The sequence below is a fragment of the Oryx dammah genome, unplaced genomic scaffold (assembly GCF_014754425.2).
Source record: "Oryx dammah isolate SB20612 unplaced genomic scaffold, SCBI_Odam_1.1 HiC_scaffold_12, whole genome shotgun sequence".
NCBI classification, from domain to species: domain Eukaryota; kingdom Metazoa; phylum Chordata; class Mammalia; order Artiodactyla; family Bovidae; genus Oryx; species Oryx dammah.
Window position 1 is genome coordinate 46625454 of NW_024070196.1, and position 26292 is coordinate 46651745.

Here is a 26292-nt window from a genome sequence, read left to right on the forward strand (position 1 = left end):
TTAACCATGTTGTAGTAGTTTCATTTGGACAGCAAAGGTACTCAGTCATTCTATACCTGTATCCATTATCTCTCAAGCTCCTTTTTGGGAAGTTTTCAAAAAATAGAAAGACATGATCCAATTTACATTTTTCAAAAAGTTTACCATTTCCTTAACTCCTAAGTTCTTCCTGGAATACTTTTCTCTCTCAAATTATATGAAATTTATCCTCAAAAAGAACCTTTTTTTTTTTCTACCCACAAAGATGAAAACAAGGGTACGTTTCTGCTTTTGTGAAATCAGATCTTTGTGAGTTTAAGTGTTGGTGGATTTGATTCTCTGTAATTTATCTGCTCCTTGAGTCTCTGTAAAGGAGCTGATTTGAAACACAGTACTTGTGTAGTGGCTCAGATGTAAGGAATCTGCCTGCAGTTCAGGAGACCTGGGTCAGGAAGATCCCCTGGAGAAGGGAATGGCAACCCACTCCATTATTCCTGCCTGGAAAACCCCATGGACAGAGAATCCTGGGGTGCTACAGTCTGTGGGGTCACAAATAGTGGGACACGACTAAACAACCAACAGTTTCACTTGCAGAGCGTCTTAAGGAGCTAGCTACATCTTTCTTCGCGCAAGGGGTTCACATTGGTTTAGAGTCTCACCATCGCAATAGTTCAGCAAAGAGCCGGGCTTTTAAAAATTCTTTTGTTGAAACTTCCTGCTGCTTTTAACAAATCAGCTTAAATTCCTATTGTTTGTTTTTATAATCAAGTAGGCGACAGCAGTCTGGTTCTCTCTTAATTGTCTTCATTTCTGCTCTTATTGGAGTTGCAGTAAATCAGTGAAATGGTGTGATAATGACAATCACAACAGCTTTTTTCCCTCTTGGCATGCAGGGCTCCTTTCCATTTTGTTAATCACAACGAGAATAGTGCATCTGCTCAGAGGGCCCCTCTCCTATCAGATCTTAGAAGGAGAGACAAAGAGATTTGAAGATAAATAATCTTTGTTGCATGTCTGATGCAGTGAATTAAAGGAAAAATAACTGTCTGAATTATTCAATCAAGATATTGCCTCCTTTACAACAATTGTAGTACAAGAATTTTTAAGAGTTTCTCCAACTTTCTTTTTGTAATAGAGTGATCAGAGGCCAGATATGGCTCTGACTGGCTTAGGGTCTTCCCACAAGACAAGAGGAAGATTTAAGTATTCCCAGTAGAGCTTGCCTACTCTGTTCTGAAAGAAGAAACCTTTGCCTCTGTGGAGGATGCTTTCTGATGTTTATTGAAAGGCACTATGCAAGCATGGACAGTCAACATCCCATTCAGCATTTAACCCAGAAACTTGTGTTTAAAGTTACACCCTATAGACATAGAGGTATCTGAGAATGGTGCACGAAGAACTGTAGCTGAAATTCAGCCTCTGTACCCTGGTACCCAGTTAAATCTGGGAGAGAGAGTTTCAGTAAAGTAGAAAAGAATAGCTTTAATACTTTGCCAGGCAAAGGGAGTCAGCGTGGGCTGATGCCCTCAAAACTGTGTGTCCTGCCCTGGATGAGGTAGTGAGGGGTTTTATAGAAATGGTTCAAAGAGGAAGGCATGATCAGCTCATGGACACTCTTCTGATTGGTTAGTGGTGAGGTAATCGGGAGTCAACCTCATCAACCTTCTGGTTCCAACAGGTCTGGGGTCTACGTGCTGGTGAGCAGCTTACAATTAACTACTTCCACCTGGTAGGGGTTTCAGTATCTGCAGAATAGCTCAAAGATACTGTACTGTGTATCCCTTAAGGACTGGAAAGGTCAGTTTCCATTCCAATCCCAAAGAAAGGCAATGCCAAAGAGTTTTCAAACTACTGCACAATTGCACTCATCTCACATGCTAGCAAAGTAATGCTCAAAATTCTCCAAGCCAGGCTTCAACAGTATGTGAACCATGAGTTTCTAGATGTTCAAGCTGGATTTAGAAAAGGCAGAGGAACCAGAGATCAAATTGCCAACATCCAATGGATCATCAAAAAAGCAAGAGAGTTCCAGGAAAACATCTACTTCTGCTTTATTGACTACGCCAAAGTCTTTGACTGTGTGGATCACAACAGACTGTGGAAAATTCTTCAAGAGATGGGAATACCAGACCACCATGCGAAATCTGTATGCAGGTCAAGAAGCAACAGTTAGAACTGGACATGGAACAATGGACTGGTTCCAAGTCAGGAAAGGAGTACGTCAAGGTTGTATATTGTCACCCTGCTTATTTAACTTATATGCAGAGTACATCATGCGAAATGCTGTGCTGGATGAAGCACAAGCTGGAATCAAGATTGCTGGGAGATAAATCAATAACCTCAGATATGCAGATGGCAGAAAGTGAAGAAGAACTAAAGAGCCTCTTGATGAAAGTGAAAGAGGAGAGTGAAAAAGTTAGCTTAAAGCTCAACATTCAGAAAACAAAGATCATGGCATCTGGTCCTATCACTTTGTGGTGAACAGATGGGGAAACAGTGACAGACTATTTTTTTTGACTCTAAAACCACTGCAGATGGTGACTGCAGGCATGAAATTAAAAGACACTTGCTCCTTGGAAGAAAAGCTATGATTAACCTAGACATCATGTTAAAAAGCAGAGACATTACTTTGCCAACAAAGGTCCATCTAGTCAAAGCTATGGTTTTTCCAGTAGTCATGTATGGATGTGAGAGTTGGACTATAAAGAAAGCTGAGTGCTGAAGAATTGATGCTTTTGAACTGTGGTGTTGGAGAAGACTCTTGCGTGTCCCTTGGACAGCAAGGAGATCCAACCAGTCAATCCTAAAGGAAATCAGTCCTGAATATTCATTGGAAGGACTGATGCTGAAGCTGAAACTCCCAATACTTTGACCACCTGATGAGAAGAGCTGACTCATTTGGAAAGACCCTGATGCTGGGAAAGATTGAAGGCAGGAGGAGAAAGGGGATGACGGAGGATGAAATGATTGGATGGCATCACTGACTCAATGGACATGAGTTTGAGTAAGCTTCAGGAGTTGGTGACGGACAGGGAGGCCTGGCGTGCTGCAGTCCATGAAGTCGCAAAGAGTTGGACAGGACTGAGCAACGGAATTGAACTGAACTGATCCCTTAAGGAGGAACCAGGACCCTGCCCCAAGGCTGCACTATTGTTTCTTGACTGCTTCTCCCTTGTCTCTGCATCCCCTCCCATCTTTGATTCGCAACTGTTTGAGCTTGCCAGTTGGAACTTGGGGAAGGAAGTTCCTGGAGGCTGAATGAAGCTTATTTTCTCCAAACAAGAAAATAGCAGGGCTGGGCCAGGGCCAGTGGGGAGAGAAGGGGGACACAGAAAGATTTGTGCCCAGGAGCCTAACAGGGTCCTGCTTGGCTTTAGAACTGTTCCTTGTTTGTTGGCATTTGCTGTGGAATTTTCAGTTTTAACTTATAGATGGACACATAACACGAACACAGTTCCTCTAAACAACTTCTTTGTATTTGTTTTCTTTCTTGAGGGGAGCAGATTTGACCTTTAAAGCTTTCAGACTGGGAGGAAGATAAGTTCTTAAGTTATCCTGCAGACAGATATAAAGGCTTTTTGAACAGCTAATGCTGGGGAGATAATACCGCAGCTAGGGGCCCTGAGCGGAGGCTGTAGCATGGTGGATTGCGTTGTTCAATTTGGAGATCAAGAAGGCTGCTTGTTCACAAAGTTCACGTTCCCCGGGCTGTAAATGTCTTCCATTTTTCCACTCCCTGTACAAACTGGATTAGGGATTTTGTGCCTTTCAACTCCCTTTTTTTTTTTTTCTTGGAGAGAGTTCCTCCTATCAGGAAAAAAGAGAACAGGCATTAAAACAGGTTCTGCTGTCTGTTTCTTTAACAATATCAGCAGAGCAAGATTTCATCCCGTGTGTGATAGCCTGCTGTCCATGGTGAGTACTCCCTCAGTTAGAACGTGGTCTTGTGTTGGTGTTTGGTGGAAATTGCTGGGAGGAGCTTGGCAGTGTGTGTGTCTAGGCAGCTGTGAAGAATCTGAGCCTTTGGAAGCCCTTAATCTTTGTCTGAGTCAAGACAGTGAAAAAGGGAGGCAGCTGACTGGTGACTGTAGACCCAACAGATGTGCCTACGACGCTGCATTTTTTACCCATCCATTTCCCCTCCAGTTCTTGGGACCTGACCTATGGAGGCTGGAAATGGGGTTGTTGTTGTTGTTCAGTTGCTAAGTCGTGCCCAACTCTTTGTGACCCCGTGGTTTGCAGCACGCCAGGCTCCTCTGTCTGTGGGATTATCCAGTCAAGAATACTAGAGTGAGTTGCCAGTACTCCACGGGATCTTCCTGACCCAGGGGCTCGAGTCTGTGTCTCCTGCATTGGCAGGAGATGTGGTTATTGACCATGTTTCTGACTGAATGTCCTACAATTCAATTCAGTCCCGAATAACTCCCCAGAGTCAGTGAACACCCTCAGGTTAAGGGCTTAGTTCCAACCAGACCCTCCCTCATTTCAGACACCAGCTGCAAGGTGAGAGAGGCTCCCCAGGCTACCTGCACTTTTCTCCAACTGACTACAAATTTGGGGGTTCCCATGATGTTTGCTTGGGTCTCATAACTTGCTAGAACTGATGCCTAAAGCATGGCCTCTGTAAACCGGTGCCAAATCAAATCTCAGAGACAGAGTTTTGAGTGAAGTAGAAAATAATAGCTTTATTCCTTTGCCAGGCAAAGGGAAGACACAAGGGAGCTCCTGCCCTGGAAAACTGTGGTGTCTCAACCTGGGAGGACTTGATGAGGCCTTTTATAGGAATGGTTCCAGGGTGGGTTTGCTGACAAGATTAGGCTGTGTGCAGGGTGTCAGGCGGTCAGTATCTTATTCTTGGCTAACTTCTCTGGTCCCTTTAATCTTACCTCAGGTAGTTTTGTGACAGCTCCTCCCTTGATCAGTAACCCTGCCCTTTGGAACTCAGGGAAGGTCATGGAGGCTGGAGTCTTATCTACAAGAAGCAAGGGACAAAAAGATCTTCTTGCCCGGTAGCCCACAGGGTCCTGCACGGTTTCAGAATGACTCACAGAACTCATCCAGAAAACGGTCCTTATGAATCCAGTGATTGCCTTATTATAAAGGCCATGACTCGAGAACAGACAAATGGAGGAGAGGCACAGGATAAGGTCTAGGGGGTGGATGCAGAGCTGGGATGAACTTTCTTTGTGGAATCTGGGCAGATGATCTCAGCTATTGATGGGTTCCTCCATGGGCAGTTCCATTGAGTGTAGAGGTCTGAGATTTTTTTTTTTTATATATAATTTTTATTTTTTTGGCCATACCGTGCAGCATGTGGGATCTTTGTTCCCCAGCCAGGGATCGAACCTGTGCCCCCTGCAGTTTAAGCATGGAGTCTTAATCTTAACCACTGAACTGGCAGGGAAGTCCCAAGGTCCAGGGTTATTATATGGAATCCATTACGTAGGTTTGGCTGATTCACTCATTGGTCTACTTATCTCCCAGAGATTGAGGTGTGAGCTGAAAGGTCTGTCCTGCTTGCTATTTCTGGTTTGGGCAGCTCCTCCACTGATGTTTTCTAAGGGTCCACCCACGAATCACCTCATTAGCATAAGCTTGTGAATTGTTGTTGCTGTTGTTCAGCCACTCAGCCATGTCTGACTCTGCGACCACATGGACTGCCGCACGCTGTTCTTCATTATCTCAGCATGCCAGGCTTGCCTGTCCTTCACTATCTCCCAGAGTTTGCTCAAAGTCCTGTCCATTGTGTCAGTGATGCCGTCCAACTCTCATCCTGTGCTACCTCCTTCTCCTCTTGCCCTCAATCTTTCCCAGCATCAGTGTCTTTTCCAATGAGTCAGCTCTTAACTCAGGTGGCCAAATTATTGGAGCTTCAGCTTCAGCATCAGTCCTTCCAATGAATATTCAGGACTGATTTCCTTTAGGATTGACTGGTTTGATCTCCTTGCAGTCCAAGGGACTCTGAAGAGTCTTCTCCAGCACCACAATTCGAAAGCATCAATTCTTTGGTGGTCAGCTTTCTTTATGGTCCAACTCTCACATCTGTACATGACTACTGGAAAAACTATAACCTTGACTGTACAGACATTGTTGGCAAAGTGATGTCTGTGCTTGTGAATAACAAAGCCTGTTATCACTGAGGCAAATTCCAAGGGTTTTTGAAGCTCCTGAGAAGGACTCAGACCAAGATCAGGTAGAGTCTTTATTATATTAGATATGGATTTAAATATGGGTATGACATATACAGGTATAGATATAGATGTGTGTGTACATTCGTCTTGTGCAGCAAACCCATTGGTGGAACAATTCATCATTAAACCCTTTCTTCCATAATTCTCCTGGGAAATGCAGAGCTCAAGAAGCATAGCAAGGTAATTGCTCCTAATTCAGATGAAAAAGGATTTTTGTGCCTACTTTGAAAAAGAATTACGTCTTCTTGTTTACTATATTTAATTTGGTGCATAATATGAAGCTGAAAAAGACAGGCCATTCCATGCCTTGGTGCTGGCTTTGAGCAGGTGTTTGCTTGCTGTGGTTTGTATAAAGGAGTTGATGGACACATATCTTTAGGCACCAGGAGGTGTTTTATTCTGAGGATTGACTGGGCATAAAGCAAAGTATAATGGGGTGCATGGTGCTGGAGAGTCTTGTCCTGCCTTAAGACATTTACATCCAAAAATACATAAGAAAGCAAAAGAGAAACACTGTGATGCTGAGAATAGTTCTAAGGGCTGGGTATAGGGAGGACTGCTTTGCAGCCCACAGAGAGGTGAAGCAGGGTCCAGGTCCCTGGAAGTTTGGATCTTCAATGTCAAGCTGCTGCCGCTCTGTCGCTGGGGGCACCTGCCTTGCTCCTTGATTTGTCTCTGCCAGACAGGCATCTTTGAACTCACTCCTTCTATTGGAGGACAGACAGAGTGCTGGGGGCAGCATGGGTTGGCATGGGAGGGGCAGTCTATTACATCCTGAGCTGCCTGAGAAATGAGTTTCCAGAATAACAGCTTGTTGTAGCCTTAAAAGGCCAGTCCTGCAGTCTTGGGGTTCTGAAACATCTGGCCAGATTTTGCTGGAATCAGCTGGGCATACAGCTGGCACCTGCAGGGCATAGTGGTGGGATGGGGTAGATCAGCCCAGATACTTTCGCTACATGAAATCCTGCATGGATGAAGTTTGCCAGGACCTCAGGAACTGATTGAAACAGCATTTTCTGATGCAGACATCTTCCAGGAATCCCTCCTGGAGGTTATCAAATGGCTTTTCATTGTGTATATAGTATATGCCCACTGAAATCCAAAGAAGTAGTTATTTACTAGAAGTGAACATGGACTGAACAAATTCTAAATCTGTTTATTGAGGTATAGTTTGCTTACAGTCAAACACACCCATTTCAGGTGTATAGTTAGTGATTTTTTGACACATACATGCACCATGTCAGCATTGTCACCATCAAGATGTACATGATTTCTGTCATCCCAAGAAGTACCTTCTACCCCCTTGATGTCAACCCTACTGCATCCCAGGCCTCACGCTGCCAACTGTTTATTGCCATAGATTTGGTTTTGTCTGGAACATAAGGTTTTTAACCGCAGGCGTGTTGAATGGAGCCACAGAAGTGTGATAGGAAAGCTCAACTCATCCCCTAACAATGGCCTCTGGATTGTTGGTGGACACGATCGGAAACAGCGAGACAACCCTTGTCCCAAAACACAGTAAGGGAAGTGTCACTCAGGAATTGGGATCTGGAGCCAGACTGCCCAGGTTCAAATCCAGGCTCTTCAACCGACTAGCCATCTGACCACAGGCAAGGGTGTTCCTCCATTCCTTTGACTGCAAAATGCAAATCAGAAAATACCTCCTTTGTGAGATTGTTGAGAATTGAGTGAAATGATACCGTAAAGAGCTTAGAGTGGGCTCAGAAAGTGACAGTCACTCAGTTGTGTACAACTCTTTGTGACTCCATGGACTGTAGCCCGTCAGGCTCCTCTGTCCATGAAATTCTCCAGGCAAGAATACTGGAGTGGGTTGCCATGCTGTACCTCCAGGGGATCTTCCTGACCCGGGGGTCGAACCCCGGTCTCCCGCATTGCAGGCAAATCCTTTATTGTCTGAGCTACCATAGAAGCCCACCAGGGAGTGGGCTCAGAGGAAGCCCCAATAATCCCATCAGGTGTGATGTCAGCGCAGCCTGTGTATTACCCTGATGGCTCATACTCCTGACAATTCATTCTTCACACGGCAGCCAGGATGCTTAAAAGGAAATGCAAAAGAAATCATTACACATACAGTAAGCCCAAATTCCTACTGTTCACTGCAGATGTGGTCATTCTCTCTTCTTGGACTCAACTCCTGGCATCCCATCTCCTTCTCTATGCTCTAGCTACACTGGACACATTTTTCTGTTTGTGTAAGCTGGTCCACTGGAGACGGGAATGGCAAGCCACTTCAGTATTCTTGCCTTGAGAACCCCATGAACAGTATGAAAAGGTAAAATGGGGTGGGAGGGGGGTTCATGTTTGGGAACGCATGTACACCCATGGTGGAGTCATGTCAATGTATGGCAAAACCAATACAGAATTGTAAAGTAAAATAAAAAATAAATTAAAAAAAAAAGAAAACTAAAAAAAAAAAAAAGTAAATATAAATAAATCCCACACACACAAAAAAAGAAAAGGTAAAATGATAGGATACCAAAAGAGGAACTCCCCAGGTCATTAGGTGCCCAATATGCTACTGGAGATCAGTGGAGAAATAACTCCAGAAAGAATGAAGGGATGGAGCCAAAGCAAAAACAATACCCGGTTGTGCATGTGACTGGTGATAGAAGCAAGATCTGATGCTATAAAGAGCAATATTGCATAGGAACCTGGAATGTCAGGTCCATGAATCAAGGCAAATTGGAAGTGGTCAAACAAGAGATGGCAAGGGTGAACGTCAACATTCTAGGAATCAGTGAACTAAAATGGACTGGAATGGGTGAATTTAACTCAGATGACCATTACATCTACTATTGCGGGCAGGAATCCCTCAGAAGAAATGGAGTAGCCATCATGGTCAACAAAAGAGTCCGAAATGCAGTACTTGGATACAGTCTCAAAAACAACAGAATGATCTCTTTTTGTCTCCAAGGCAAACCATTCAATGTCACAGTTATCCAAGTCTATGCCCCAACAAGTAATGCTGAAGAAACTGAAGTTGAACGGTTTTATGAAGACCTACAAGATCTTTTAGAACTAACACCCAAAAAAGATGTCCTTTTCATTATAGGGGACTGGAATGCAAAAATGGGAAGTCAAGAAACACCTGGAGTAACAGGCAAATTTGGCCTTGGAATGCGGAATGAAGCAGGACAAAGACTAATAGAGTTTAGCCAAGAATATAATGCACTGGTCATAGCAAACACCCTCTTCCAACAACACAAGAGAAGACTCTACACATGGACATCACCAGATGGTCAACACTGATATCAGATTGATTATATTCTTTGCAGCCAAAGATGGAGAAGCTCTATACAGTCAACAAAAACAAGACCAGGAGCTGACTGTGGCTCAGATCATGAACTCCTTATTGCCAAATTCAGACTTAAACTGAAGAAAGTAGGGAAAACTGCTAGACCATTCAGGTATGACGTAAATCAAATCCCTTATGATTATACAGTGAAAGTGAGAAATAGATTTAAGGGTCTAGATCTGATACATAGAGTGCCTGATGAACTATGGAATGAGATTCATGACATTGTACAGGAGACAGGGATCAAGACCATCCCATGGAAAAGAAATGCAAAAAAGCACAATGCTGTCTGGGGAGGCCTTACAAATAGCTGTGAAAAGAAGAGAAGCAAAAAGCAAAGGAGAAAAGGAAAGATATAAGCATCTGAATGCAGAGTTCCAAAGAATAGCAAGTAGAGATAAGAAAGCCTTCTTCCGCGATTAGTGCAAAGAAATAGAGGAAAACAACAGAATGGGAAAGACTAGAGATCTCTTCAAGAAAATTAGAGATACCAAGGGAACATTTCATGCAAAGTTGGGCTCGATAAAGGACAGAAATGGTATGGACCTAACAGAAACAGAAGATATTAAGAGGAGGTGGCAAGAATACACGGAAGAACTATACAAAAAATATCTTCATGACCCAGATATTCGTGATGATGTGATCACTAATCTAGAGCCAGACATCTTGGAATGTGAAGTCAAGTGGGCCTTAGAAAGTATCACTATGAACAAAGCTAGTGGAGGTGATGGAATTCCAGTGGAGCTGTTTCAAATCCTGAATGATGATCCTGTGAAAGTGCTGCACTCAATATGTCAGCAAATTTGGAAAACTCAGCAGTGGCCACAGGACTGGAAAAGGTCAGTTTTCATTCCAATTCCAAAGAAAGGCAATGCCAAAGAATGCTCCAACTACCACACAATTGCACTCATCTCACATGCTAGTAAAGTAATGCTCAAAATTCTCCAAGCCAGGTTTCAGCAATATGTGAACCGTGAACTCCCTGATGTTCAAGCTGGTTTTAGAAAACGCAGAGGAACCAGAGATCAAGTTGACAGCATCCGCTGGATCATGGAAAAAGCAAGAGAGTTCCAGAAAAACATCTATTTCTGCTTTATTGACTATGCCAAAGCCTTTGACTGTGTGGATCACAATAAACTGCGGAAAATTCTGAAAGAGATGGGAATACCAGACCACCTGACCTGCCTCCTGAGAAATCTGTATGCAGGTCAGGAAGCAACAGTTAGAACTGGACATGGAACAACAGACTGGTTCCAAATAGGAAAAGGAATACGTCAAGGCTGTACATTGTCACCCTGCTTATTTAACTTATATGCAGAGTACATCATGAGAAATGCTGAACTGGAAGAAACACAAGCTGGAATCAAGATTGTTGGGAGAAATATCAATAACCTCAGATATGCAGATGACACCACCGTTATGGCAGAAAGTGAAGAGGAACTAAAAAGCCTCTTGATGAAAGTGAAAGAGGAGAGTGAAAAGGTTGGGTTAAAGCTCAAAATTCAGAAAACGAAGATCATGGCATCTGGTCCCATCAATTCATGGGAAGTAGATGGGGAAACAGTAGAAACAGTGTCAGACTTTATCTTTTTGGGCTCCAAAAACACTGCAGATGGTGACTGCAGCCATGAAATTAAAAGACGCCTACTCCTTGGAAGAAAAGTTATGACCAACCTAGATGGCATAATCAAAAGCAGAGACATTATTTTGCCAACTAAGGTCCGTCTAGTCAAGGCTATGGTTTTTCCAGTGGTCATGTATGGATGTGAGAGTTGGACTGTGAAGAAGGCTGAGCGCCGAAGAATTGATGCTTTTGAACTATGGTGTGGAGAAGACTCTTGAGAGTCCCTTGGACTGCAAGGAGATCCAACCAGTCCATTCTGAAGGAGATCAACCCTGGGATTTCTCTGGAGGGAATGATGCTGAAGCTGAAGCTCCAGTACTTTGGCCACCTCATGCGAAGAGTTGACTCACTGGAAAAGACTCTGATGCTGGGAGGGATTGGGGGCAGGAGGAGAAGGGGACGACCGAGGATGAGATGGCTGGATGGCATCACGGACTCAATGGACGTGAGTCTGAATGAACTCCGGGAGATGGTGATGGACAGGGAGGCGTGGCGTGCTGTGATTCATGGGGTCGCAAAGTGTCGGACACGACTGAGCGACTGAACTGAACTGAACTGAACTGAACTGAAGCCCAGCTTCAGGTTCATTTCATTCCCGTGGGGTTTGCACCTGCTGTTTCCTCTACCTGGAAATCTTTCCCCAGGCTTCGCCCCTTTGCATTCAGTGCCAGCCTGATTGTCATGCAGTGAGGGGGTCTTCCCTGCCCAGTCTGTGCACATAGCTCCCCAGGGCCACACACTTTTATGTTTCATGGCACACAGCTACACCTGGAATTATCTTGTCTATTTCTTTGTGCGTCTGCTTATTTTCTGGATTTCTGTCTCCTCCCACTGGGAAACAGTTTCTGTCATTGGAGACCCTGTTAGGAGCAGAAGTTCATGACAGTGAGTTCTATAAGGAACTCACATGGAGTCTGGATATACCTCACCTCTTCTGGATTGTCTTTCCCTAATCCTTAGTCTAATTGGTTGTGGCTAGTGTAGCAGGGTTGTTTTGGCTCCAAACATTTGGACCTACCCATTTACCTCAGAAGGACATGGCTGATCAAGTATACTATCTAGTCCACTATGCTAGGGGCAGCCCAGGGAACACTGAATGCGTAGAGTCAGGGGTTTTTGAACACCTAGTGAGAGGAATCCAACCCAAACTAACTTAAGGTAAAAGCACAGGTGGTGAGAAGATACATTGGCTTACTGCTACTGCTAAGTCACTTCAGTTGTGTCTGACTCTGTGCGACCCCAAAGACGGCAGCCCACCAGGCTCCCCCCATCCCTGGGATTCTCCAGGCAAGAACACTGGAGTGGGTTGCCATTTTCTTCTCCAATGCATGAAAGTGAAAAGTGAAAGTGAAGTCTCTCAGTCGTGTCCGATGATATTGATACTGTAGAGAGCTTAGAGTTAGTCGTGTCTGGATGATATTGGCTTAAGCAACTAAAAATTCCAGAGTGGCCTTCAGGTATAGCTTGATCCAGGAGCTCAAATGACATCATCAGCATTCAGTCTCTCCCCATGTCTTGTTTTTGTTCTCAGGATTGACTTTTCCTCAGGCAGTCTGCTCACATGGTGTCCTCCAGTAGGTCCTGAATTATATCCCCCCAAGCCTCATGTTTAGCGGGAGAAACACTTCTTTTCCCCTGCTTAGAACAGAAAGTTCCTCCTCCTGTTGGCTTGCCTGTGGGCATGTGCTCAGCCCTTGTGTTGCTTATCAATTGCTCAATAACATACAGCCTCTGGGTGATAACAATGACAGAAAGGAACAAACAACCTCCAGATGGTGACAGTAAGGTAAAGCAAGATAAGCATTTATCATTTCAGGTAGGATAGAAATTCAGGCAGGGTCCTGTGGCGGTGGCTTGTCTTTGCTTTACAGTGTTTGGGTCCTCAGCTGGGAGACTTAAAGCCTGAAGTCTGCAATCATTTGAAGACTTGGCTGAGCTGGAGAATCATTTATCTCTCCTGGCAAGGTGGCATTGGTTCCTTCCTAACTGGGCCAGTTGTCAAGGCTGTTAGTTTTCTTCCAAGGTGGCACTGGTTGCCCCAGAGAGGGCAGGCTGGGAGCAGTGATGTCCCTTGTGATCTCTGCTGGAGTCACCGTGTGCTGCTCTTTGGAAGGTAATAGCAGTTCCAGCCTCACTGGGGCTGCCGGTGGTACAGTCAGGCTGTGACTTTAAGAGGATGAGTGGTAGAAGAATTTACAGGCATATTTCCAAACCACCGCAGCCCTGAACTAAACACAGTTGCTGGACTCTGGTGATCGATGCTGCAGCAGTGCCTGGGAGTGCTGAAACCAGCAAAGGACAAAAGGGAAAATTCTGTTACAGCCCCTCCTGGGAAAAAACCCCAAACCATGATGTCACCATGCTGGGTATTTTACATACTAAAATATGCTAGGGCTACAGACTTTCTTCTCGGGGGAAAGCCACTGATTTTCCACCAACAACATTTGTTTATTTGTTTTTTAATTTAATTTATTCATTTATTTTTGGCTGTGCTGGGTTTTCATTGCCGCGTAGGAGTTTCTCTAGCTGCAGTGAGCCGGAGGCTGCTCTCCAGTTGCGGTGCAGGGGCTTCTCGTTGCAGAACTCGAGCTCTAGGGCGTCTCCAGGCTTCAGTAGTTGCAGCGCGTGGACTACAGTAGTTACGGCTCTCAGGCTCTAGAGCACAGGCTCAGTAGTTGTGGCTTTAACTGTTCCACAGCATGTGGGATCTTCCTGGATCAGGAGAGATTGAACCCACGTCTCCTGCCTTGAGCCACCAGCAAAGCCCTGTTTATTTACTTGTGTTCACTATTAGTCTAGTTGATTTGCAGTGTTGTGTGAGTGTCGGGTGTACAGCAAGGAATTCGGTTTATGTGTGTGTGTGTGTGTATACTTTTTCAGATTCTTTTCCCTTATAAATTATTTTAAGATCCTATACGTAGTTCTTTGTGCTCTGACTTTCTAATAACTGTTAGGACACATGCGTTATCCTGAAGCAGGACTTAGCCAGGCTCATGATGTCTTGCTTGAGTGCAAATGTGTAAGGGCTGCTGTAGCAAACTTGATATACACAAAAAACAAAGAAAAAACTCCATCCATGTGAAACGGGAGCATTAGGCCCTGTAAACTAAGGCTCTTCATTTTACAAAAGAGCTGACCAGCAGGTTACTTAAAATAGCAGAACCCCCATTTTAACGTGAAATGTCAGGCAGTGTGCACCTCAGTCTCTGCAGGGGTAACCCCGAAGGAAGGAAGAGGAGCACCTGGGAGTTTCTTCGGAAGGATGCAGTTTGCCTCTGGGCATCTGCTGATTTCTGTGACTGTGGGCTGGTCCCTTAGCAGTGGTACAGGATCCATCCTTTTCTGTTTTGGAAGGATTCCCAATGTTCCCCACCAGCATTCCCATTGAAGAAGCATCTCCTTTTTTATTGGGGCATAGTTACTTTACAATATTTTGTTAGTTTCTGCTGTACAGCAAAGTGAGTTGGCTATATCTATACATATATCTGGGAGCTTCCCTGGTGGCTCAGACGGTAAAGCATCTGCCTGCAATGCGGGAGACCCAGGTTTGATTCCTGGGTCAGGAAGATCCCCTGGAGAAGGAAATGGCAATCCACTCCAGTAGTCTTGCCTGGAAAATCCCATGGATGGAGGAGCCTGGTAGGCCACAGTCCCTGGGGTCGCGAAGAGTCGGACGGTTTCCCAGGTGATGCTAGTGGTAAAAAACTCACCAGCCAATGCAGGAGACATAAGAGACCCGGGTTCAGTGCCTGAGTGGGGAGATCCCCTGGAGGAGGGCATGCAACCCACTCCAGTATTCTTGCTTGGAGAATCCCATGGATAGATCCTGTTGGGCTAAAGTCCATAGGGTCATTAAGAGTTGGACATGACTGGAGCGAAAGCACGCATGCAGGCATACATATATGCCCTCCCTCTTGGCTCTTCCTCCCACTATCCCGCATTCCACCCCTCTAGTAATCACAGAGCACCGAGCTGAGCTCCCTGTGCTATACAGCAGCTTCCCTCTAGCTATCTAGAACCATCTCCTTTTAAACCCAGCTTCTAAGACAGACACAAAGTCTGTAATTAAGACTCTTGCCCAATCTAAAAATTATAGCGGCTTTCATGTGACACAGCTCATATTTGTCTGACAACCACCCTGTTGCCCACTCCAAATCAGTTCCTTTTCTTTTTTAAAAATTTATTTTATTTTATTTTTTTAAATTTATTTATTTATTTATTTTTTATTTTACTTTACAATTCTATATTGGTTTTGCCATACATTGACAGGAATCCACCACGGGTGTTGGAGGATAATTGCTTTACCAGGTAGTATTGGTTTCTGCCATACAACAACGTGAATCAGCCATAAGTATATATATATATATCCCCTCCCTCCTGAACCTCCCTCCCGCCTCCCCATGCCACCCCTCTGGATTGTCCCAGAGCACTGGGTTGAGCTCCCTGTGTTATACGGCAGCTTTCCACTAGCTACTTATTTTACATATGGCAATGTATAGGTTTCAATGCTACTCTCAATTCGTCCCACCTTCTCCTTCCCCCACTGTAACCACAAGTCTCTTCTCTACATCTGTGTCTCTATTCTTGCCCGGCAAATAGATTCAGCCATAAAAAGTAATGCATGTGAGTCAGTTGAACTGAAGTGGATGAACCTAGAGCCTGTTTTACAGAGTGAAGTAAGTCAGAAAGAGAAAAACAAATATCGTACATTAATGCATATATATGGAATCCAGAAAGACAGTGCTGATGAACCAGGTTTCTTTTCCATGCCTCGGTTCTTGGAGTGTGCTGCTGAGCGGCCTCGGATCCGCATTTCAGTCTGCCCTGGAATTCCTCCATTGCTGGTCTGCATCCACCAGTACCCTCTCTTTTCGTTGAGATGCAGACGTGTGATCAGGTGCTTCAATCTTGTAGCTTGGCTGCTGTGGCTTTTTTTTTTTTTTAACTAAGCTCATGTTGCTTCATCTTCAAACAGCAAGCATTTAGCCTAGGCGGTGTCAACTTTCAATGGTGTTTTTATTTTATTACCCTGGAATGGTTCTAGGCAGCGCATAGGTAAATGTCTTAGCTAAGTGCTTTTGAATCCCAGACCCATTCTTGGATTCTACTTGTGTCCCCTCTTGATGGAATTCAAATAAACAGTTCTCTGGTGTGAAAGGCCCTCTATTAGATTTATTTCTAAATTCTCTTAAGGATGTCAGCAGGTAGCACCCCGGGATGTGAGGAGAAGGCACAAGTGATCAACTTCGGTAGCTGTGGTGAATAAGTCTGAATCTATTGGAAATGAAAAGTTCAGACAGCACAGAAGGAATAGATTGAATTAGTGGCTCGGAGTAAATGGAAAGGACAGGTGTATTTTGTGCTTTATCAGTGGAGAGATGCACGTGCGTGGAGCATATCATAAATCTGCAGCATCAGGACTTCCCTGGCAGCCCGTGTATGCTTGTGTGCTAAGTTGCTTCAGTTGTGTCTGACTATTTGTGACCCCATGGACTGTAGCCTGCCAGGCTGCCTTCATGGGATTCTCCAGGCAAGAATACTGGAGTGGGTTGCCATTTCCTTCTGCAGTGGTTGATACTCCCTACTTCCACTGCAGGAGCATGCAGGTTCAATTCCTGGTCTGGGAACTAGGATCTCACCTGTCCCTCGTTGGTTATTGAACTTGAAATTCCTGCCTGATTTAGGGGCCTGAAATGTAGGGGTGAGAGTGTCTGCTTTTTGTGGCTTTCCAAGTCAGTCTTTTATTTACTTATTTAAAAGCTATATATATATTTTTTTTTTCTACTTTTATTTATTTGGCTATACCAGATCTTAGCTGAAGTACACAGAGTCTTTAGTTGCCGCTTGTGAACTCTTAGTTGTGGCATGTGGGATCTAGTTCCCTGACCAGGGATCAAACCCTCACGCCCTACGTTGGAAGTGCGGAGTCTTAACCACTGGACCACCAGGGAAGTCCCTTATTTTACTTATTTATTTATTTTTACTATCCTTGCTTCCCTGGAATAAATTCCACTTGATCATGGTCTATGATTCTTTTATGTTGTTAATTTCATTTTGCTAATATTTTGCTGAGGATTTTTGTATCTGTGTTCATCAGGGATATTTGCTTGTCATTTTCTCTTTTGTGGTGGCCTTGCTGGTTTGGTTATGAGGGGAAGACTGGTCTTGTCAAATGAGTTTGAAAGTGTTTTCTCCTCTTCTATGCTCTGGGAAAGGTCTGGATCCAAGTCAGTCTTTTCCAAGCAACTTTGCGAGGAGAACATCTCTAGCTTTATTCCATTGGAAGAGTCAAAGGTTGGTTAGAGTAGAACATTGTAAAAAGTGTGATTTTTCAAAACATTGTTGTTCAGTCACTCAGTTGTGTCCAACTCTGCTACCCCATGGACGGCAGCACACCAGGCTTCCCTGCCCTTCACATGTCCAGTGAGCTGATGATACCATCCAACTATTTCATCCTCTGTCATTCCCTTCTCCTTCTGCCCCATCTTTGCCCACATCAAGGTCTTTTCCAATGAGTTGGCTCTTAGCATCAGATGGCCAAAGTACTGGACTTTCAGCTTTAGCATCCGCCCTTCCAATGAATATTCAGGGTTGATTTCCTTTAGGGTCGACTGGTTGGATGTCCTTGCTGTCCAAGGGACTCTCAAGAGTCTTCTCCAGCACCACAGATCGAAAGTGTAACATTTTCAAAAGTTAGAAACATAGTGGAGCAAAATAAGCCAAATTTGGAGTCGGTGACGTGGTAGAGCTAAAGAAAAGGGGATTGTGAGAAATTCACACACACACACATTCAGTGGAAAAAGTAAAAGGACGCTAGAATAGAATTATAAAGTTTGACGCCCTCCCTGGGCATTAAAAAAAAAATCACTCTGAGGTTTTCTTTTCCATGTGGCAGAAATGATTTGCATCTCTCCTGGACAAAAGTCGTTTTTAGCTTGTCAGTCTTCTGCAACTTAACATCTCTATTTACAAAGTCTGGGCCCTGATCAATAGTAAACAGTGAATGCAGTGGAATCCTCTTTCCCAGGAGGGTCCCGTGACATTTTCATGTGGCTGTTGAATGTCCTCACCTGATCTTGAAAGGGCACACAGTGAGCTTGTTGCCTTACTTCCAAACCGTGCACAGTTTATCTTAGCAGGTTACATTCTTTAAAGGCAGATGGGGTGATGGAAAGATTGAAGGAAAGGAGGCAGAGTGACGGTGGTGACCGGGGGTGTGGAGGCCCTGACTCATGGCCCAGGACTCGTTCCCAGGTGCAGGGTGGCTAGAACTTCCAAGCGCCCGCAAGAAAATGTCAATCCAGGTCTTTGGGAAAAGTCCCAATTTAAAAAATTTGGGCAACTAGTTCATTACCAGAAATGGATAATATATGTGAGTGTCGGGGAGGGGGAGATTCTTCCCATCCCCACCTTTCTTGAGAGCTTGTGGCTGAACTAATAATAAAATGGGCACAAGACAAATGAGCGGGGTGGGGTGGGAGGGGGAAGAAACACATTTTAATTCGTGTGCATGGAGGTCTCATAGAAATAGGACCTAAGAAGTGACCAAGGCAGGCAGCTTTTATACTTTTTAAATGAAACAATAGCTTTCTTGAAATTTTATTTATTTTTTTATTGGAGCATAGTTGCTTTGCAGTGTTGCGTTACTTTCGCCTGTACTGCAAAGTGGATCAGTTATGTCTTTACATATATTCCAAGAAACAATACATTTTGAGGTTGGCAGGAAAAAGAAACTTAGGTGTGGGTGCTGCTCAGTGAGCAGAGAATCTAAACAGAGGTGAGGCCTGGGGTCATCAAGTGCAGAGCTAACACAGTTTTGTCTGCAAGCTTCTTGACCTGAATCCCCCATCTCTGGTGACAGTGGTGTCCTTCTACATGTAAATTAGGGTAGGGTACCTTTCTCATGGGACCTTTATGTTCTGCTTCAGGGAGACAGAGAGGAGGGTCGGAGTGTCTCTCTTGCATTAGCTGTTTCTTTTTTAAATTTTATTAAAATGTAATTGATTTACAGTGTTGTATTAATTTATGCTGTACAGCAAATTGACTCAGTTATGCAATATATATTCTTGTTCATATTCTTCTCCATGATGGTTTATCACAGGATACTGAATATAGTTTCCCTGTGCTACACAGTAAGACCTTGTTGTTTATCCATTTTGCATCTGATAACCCCAAACTCCCACTCCCTCCCTTCTGCATCCTAAGAAACCACATGTTTCTTAAATGATTTAAATTCAAAATAGTATGCTTTTGAGACACATTTTGGGGCAGCCTGCCCTGGGCCCCGAGAGGGCCATATGATGCCTCTGAAAAGTGATTCACTAGACCCTGCTCTGGCTCAGTTGGGAGAATGGTGGGAATCAGGGACTGGGGAGTAGAATGGTCCATTCACATCCAACCCTGGGTTTTGCTTACTATGTGAACATGCTCTAATGGGTGGTAACCAGGTACCTAACCAGGTCATTCCCTGGTGAGGCTGTTACCAACTCTGGCCTCTGTACACCGATGCTGAATTGAATCTTGGAGACAAGAGTTTGGGTGAAGTAGAAGAGAATAGCTTGTACCTTGCCAGGCACAGCATGTCATGTCGCAGAGGGCTAAGCCCTCAAAACTGTGTGCCCTGCCCTGCAGGTGGTCTGTTAGTTCAGTCAGTTCAGTCATTCAGTTGTGTCCAACTCTTTGCGACCCCATGGACTGCAGCACGCCAGGCCTCCCTGTCCATCACCCAACTCCTTAGCTTGCTCAAACTCATGTCCATTGAGGCGGTTATGCCATCCAACAATCTCATCCTCTGTTGTCCCCTTCTCTTCCCACCTTCAATCTTTCCCAGCAACAGGGTCTTTTCCAGTGAGTCAGCTCTTCACATCAGGTGGCCAAAGTATTGGAGCTTCAGCTTCAGCATTAGTCCTTCCAATGAATATTCAGGACTGATTTCCTTTAGGATTGACTGGTTTGATCTCCTTTCAGTCCAAGGGACTTCTCCAACACCATAATTCAAAATCATCAATTCTTTGGCACTAAGCTTTTTTTACAGTCCAACTCTCACATCCATACATGACTACTGGAAAAACCATAGCTTTGACTAGACAAACCTTTGCTGGCAAAGTAATGTCTCTGCTTTTTAATATGGTGTCTAGGTTGGTCATAGCTTTCATGGCTGCAGTCACCATCTGCAGTGATTTGGGAGCCCAAGAAAATGAAGTCATCACTGTTTCCATTGTTTCCCCATCTATTTGCCATGAAGTGATGGGACCAGATGCCATGATTTTAGTTTTTGAATGCTGAGTTTCAAGCCAGTTTTCTCACTTTCCTCTTTCACTTGTATCAAGAGGCTCTCCAGTTCCTCTTCTCTTTTTGCCATACGGGTGGTGTCATCTGCATATCTGAGGTTATTGATATTTCTCCCAGCAATCTTGATTCCAGCTTGCGCTTCATGCAGCCCGGCATTTCACATGATATAGTCTGCATAGAAGTTAAATAAACAGAGTTACAATACAGCCTTGACGCATTCCTTTCCCAACTTGGAACCAGTCTGTTGTTCCATGTTTGGTTCTAACTGTTGCTTCTTGACCTGCATACAGATTTCTCAGGAGGCAGATAAGGTGGTCTGGTATTCCCATCTCTTGAAAAATTTTCCACAGTTTTTTGTGATCTACACAGTCAAACGCTTTGGCATAGTCAATAAAGCAGAAGTAGATGTTTTCCTGGAATTCTCTTGCTTTTTCTCTGATCCAGTGGATGTTGACAATTTGATCTCTGGTTCCTCTACCTTTTCTAAAACCAGCTTGAACATCTAGAAGTTCATGGTTCACATACCGTTGAAGCCTGGCTTGGAGAATTTTGAGCATTACTTTGCTAGTGTGTGAGATGAGTGCAATTGTGCGGTAGTTTGAGCATTTTGTGGCATGGTCTTTCTTTGGGATCGGAATGAAAACTGACCTTTTCCAGTCCTGTGGCCAACTGCTGAGTTTTCCAAATTTGCTGGCATATTGAGTGCAGCACTTTCACAGCATCATCTTCCAGGATTTGAAATAGCTCAACTGGAATTCCATCACCTCCACTAGCTTTGGTTGTAGTGTTGCTTCCTAAGGCCCACTTGACTTTGTTTTCCAGGATGTCTGGCTCTAGGTGAGTGATCGCACCATCGTGGTTATCTGGGTCATGATGATCTTTTTTGTACAGTTCTTCCGTATATTCTTGCCACCTCTTCTTAATGTCTTCTGCTTCTGTTAGGTCCATAGCATATCTGTCCTTTATCGTGCACATCTTTGCTTGAAATGTTCCCTTCGTATTTCTTGAAAAGATCTCTAGTCTTTCCCATTCTATTGTTTTCCTCTACTTCTTTGCATTAACCACTGAGGAAGGCTTTCTTATTGCTCCTTGCTATTCTTTGGAACTCTGCATTCAAATGGCTGTGTCTTTCCTTTTCTCCTTGCCTTTTGCTTCTCTTCTTTTCTCAGCTATTTGAAAGGCCTCATCAGACAACCATTTTGCCTTTTTTGCATTTCTTTTCCTTGAGGATGGTCACTGCCTCCTATACAGTGTCATGAACCAGTGTGCATAGTTCTTCAGGCACTCTGTCTATCAGATCTTATGCCTTGAATCTATTTCACGCTTCCACTGTATAATTGTAAGCGATTAGATTTAGGTCATACCTAAATGGTCTAGTGGTTTTCCCTACTTTCTTAGGGAAGAGTTTTATAGAAATGGTTCAAAGAGGAGAATGGGATCAACTTCTGAACATTCTTCTGATTGGTTGGTGAGGAGGTAAATGGGACCCAGCATCATCCACCTTCTGATTCCAACAAGTCTGGGGTCTACGTGCTGGTGGGGAGCAGACAGTTAACTTCTCTTACCTAGTGGGGGTTTCTGTATCTGCAAAGCAACCGGAAGGACTTGGCACAGAATATTATCTACAGCCCTTGAGGAGGAACTAAAGGTCCTTGACTTTGTTTAATGGCTACACTGTTATTCTTTTATCTTGCTTGATTGTTTTCCTTTCTGCATTTTCTGGTTAATCTGATTGAATTTATTCTTTGACTAAAGTTTTTCTACAGACAATAGGCAGGTGGAGGACATGGGAGAGAATTTATTCTGGGAAGACCTCATAGGGTCTTGCTCAGTTACAAGGTGAGGCTGGCATCCATGAATAGGGGTGTGCCTGGCATCCAGTAGATGCTACCTTGTGTGCTGTGGGGGGTAAAGGATTTCAAGGCTCTCTCCTGGGGGACAGCATGCATTGTGGTTTTGGTTTGCTCCATGAGGTTGGTTTCTCTTGCACTTTGCTTCATCTCATTGGAGTGCCTTCCTGGAAGGGCTCTAGAGTGTGGAGAGATGCTTACAGATCCAGGAAATGCTGGCTGTTCTTGGTGCAGGTGGAATCCTCCTCATGCCCATCACTGATCCTATTACCTGGGGCTCCATCGCTTTCTTCCTCTGTAAAGTGGGGTGACTATAGCGCTTACCACATCTGATGGCTGAGATGATGTATGAGAGATGATATACATGAGGTGGTGTGTGAGAGCCCCCCAGGACCACCTTGAAGCCTCATAAGCTTGCCGTGCGTACTGCACACTTGGACAAAGAGTGTGATGCAAGTTGGTTCTGGGAGGGGAGGGGAACGAGGACTTGATTGAGTGCTAGCTCATTTTACAGATGAGAAAACTGAGGCCAGCCCACCCTCCCCCTGGTGACTCTCTTAGTTTGCATCATTGACTTACTTTCCTGCTTGGTCACGATGGTCACCTGGTGTCATGCCTGTGCAACATGATGGAACGCTCTTACTTGGAAGTTGCTCTGGGTTTTTCTCTATTCCTTGTGAGGAGTCAGTGGAGATGCAAGTGTGTTCTCCTTAATTTTGGGTGCCAAACAAAACCTTCCCCTTACCCAGAACATACTTCCATCCCCAGTAAGATGCAAATCTCAGGTAGACAGCACATCTGGCAGGGACCTAAGACCAAGGGTGAAAGGCTTCATTCCTGTAACTCTGCAGAGAACAGAGCAGTTTGCATGTGGACCTCTGCAGAATTCACACCTGGCAGTGTCAACCCAGTCCCTGTATGCAAAACATCTGACAGGTGCTTCCAAGCCTAGGTTTTCTGTTAAGACTTGTATTATGAAAACAGATCTGTGGGACTTCCCTGGCAGTCCAATATTGACTTCGCCTTTCCAATGCAGGTGGTATGGGTTTGACCACTGCTCTAGGAACTAAGATCCCACACGTCTTGAGGCCAAAAACCAAAACATAAAACGGAAGCAATATTGTAACAAATACTTTTAAAATGGTCCACACACATAAAAAACTTAAAAAAAAAGAAAACAGATCTCTTATAGAGTGGATAAACAAGATCCTACTGTATAGCACAGGAAACTCTATTCAATATCCTGTGATAAACCATAATGGAAAAGAATATGAAAAAGAATGTGTATGTATATATAACTGAGTCACTTTGCTGGATAGTAGAAATTAACATGACATTGTAAATCAGCTGTATCTTAATACAATTTTTTAAAAAAGGAAACTGGATAGTAGAAGCTTTGGTTAATGCAGAACATGTGAAACTTCTGGACAGGCAGGCCAACTTGAGTGCTGGTCACCAGCGATGGCCCCCAGGTAGTGACAGCCAGCCAAGGGCAGAAGGCTGGTTGCAAGGTATCTGTGTATAACCTTTCTTTTGTTCCGTCATGTGGTTCTGACACATCAGAAGGCATGAGAATTTTGCACTAGAATATGTACTGTGTGTTATTGGAAGCTTAAGGGATTTTTTTAGGATGATCTGGAGTGTGTTTAGTTTTTACCTTAGGTCCTCACCTCTTTTTCTATTTTTACTGGAGTACAGTTGCTTTACTGTGTTGCGTTAGTTTCTGCTGTTCAGCAGAGTGAATCAGCTGTGCATATACACATGTCCCATCTTTCTTAGGTTTCCTTACTATTTAGGTCACCAAAGAGCACTGAGCAGAGTTTGATGTGCTGTAATGTATGTTCTTTTTGGTTATCTATTTTATACGTAGTAACAATAGTGTACGTATGTCAACCTCAATCTCCCAGTTCATCCCACATCCCTCTACCCCCTTGATGTCCACACATTTGTTCTCTTGTCTGTGTCTCTGTTTCTGCTTTGCAAATAAGATCATTATACCATGTTCTCGATTCCACATAGGGCTTCCCTGGTGGCTCAGATGGTAAAGAGTCTGCCTACAATGCAGGAGACCTGGATTCAATCCCTGGGTGGGAAGATCCCCTGGAGGAGGGCATGGCAACCCACTCCAGTATTCTTGCCTGGAGAATCCCATGGACGGAGGAGCCTGGTGGGCAACAGTTCATGGGGTCACAAAGAGTCAGACATGACTGAAGCAACTTAGCATGCATGCATGCAGACTCCACATATGTTAATTGTGGAATATGTTATACCATTCTGTATATGTTAATATACGATATTTGTTTTTTTCTTTCTGTTTTATTTCACTCTGTCATACAGAGTAAATGAGGTTCTCTCCTCTTCTCTCTCCTCCACTTCACATGGTAAACGTTGGGGGCCTGAGACACACAGATGTCCTATTAAATAAATGAAAATTATCTTCTTTTATCCAGTGGAAATGTTTTTAGGAATATCAGAGTCTAGGATCTCGCCATATCAGAAAATCAGAAAACATCCTTAAAAGACAAAAGTTTCAAAGCAGAAGGTGGTCCAGCTATATTCTGGAATCTTCATTTGTGTCCTTCTCTGTGGCTGTGCATTTGGCCTTGGAATACGGAATGAAGCAGGGGCAAAGGCATAGAGTTTTGCCAAGAGAATGCACTGGTCATAGCAAACACCCTCTTCCAACAACACAAGAGAAGAATATACACGTGGACATCACCAGATGGTCAACACTGAAATCAGATTGATTATATTCTCTGTAGCCAAAGATGGAGAAGCTCTATACAATCAACAAAAACAAGACCAGGAGATGACTGTGGCTCAGATCATGAACTCCTTATTGCCAAATTCGGACTGAAATTGAAGAAAGTAGGGAAAACCGCTAGACCATTCAAGTATGACCTAAATCAAATCCCTTATGATTATACAGTGAAAGTGAGAAATAGATTTAAGGGACTAGATCTGATAGACAGATTGCCTGATGAACTATGGAATGAGGTTCATGACATTGTACAGGAGACAGGGATCAAGACCATCCCCATGGAAAAGAAATGCAAAAAAGCACAATGCTGTCTGGGGAGGCCTTACAAATAGCTGTGAAAAGAAGAGAAGCAAAAAGCAAAGGAGAAAAGGAAAAATCTAAGCATTTGAATGCAGAGTTCCAAAGAATAGCAAGGAGAGATAAGAAAGCCTTCCTCAGCGATCAGTGCAAGGAAATAGAGGAAAACAACAGAATGGGAACGACTAGAGATCTCTTCAAGAAAATTAGAGATACCAAGGGAACATTTCTTGCAAAGATGGGCTCGATAAAGGACAGAAATGGTCTGGACCTAACAGAAACAGAAGATATTAAGAGGAGGTGACAAGAATACACAGAAGAATTGTACAAAAAAGGTCTTCATGACCCAGATAATCACGATGGTGTGATCACTCACCTAGAGCCAGACATCCTGGAATGTGAAGTCAAGTGGGCCTTAGAAAGCATCACTACGAACAAACCTAGTGGAGGTGATGGAATTCCACTTGAGCTATTTCAAATCCTGAAAGATGATGCTGTGAAAGTGCTGCACTCAATATGCCAGCACATTTGGAAAACTCAGCAGTGGCCACAGGACTGGAAAAGGTCAGTTTTCATTCCAATCCCAAAGAAAGGCAATGCCAAAGAATGCTCCAACTACCACACAATTGCACTCATCTCACACGCTAGTAAAGTAATGCTCAAACTTCTCCAAGCCAGGCTTCAGCAATACGTGAACCGTGAACTTCCAGATGTTCAAGCTGGTTTTAGAAAAGGCAGAGGAACCGGAGATCAAATTGCCAACATCCGTTGGATCATGGAAAAAGCAAGAGAGTTCCAGAAAAACATCTATTTCTGCTTTATTGACTATGCCAAAGCCTTTGACTGTGTGGATCACAATAAACTGCTGAAAATTCTGAAGGAGATAGGAATACCAGACCACCTAACCTGCCTCTTGAGAAATCTGTATGCAGGTCAGGAAGCAACAGTTAGAACTGGACATGGAACAACAGACTGGTTCCAAA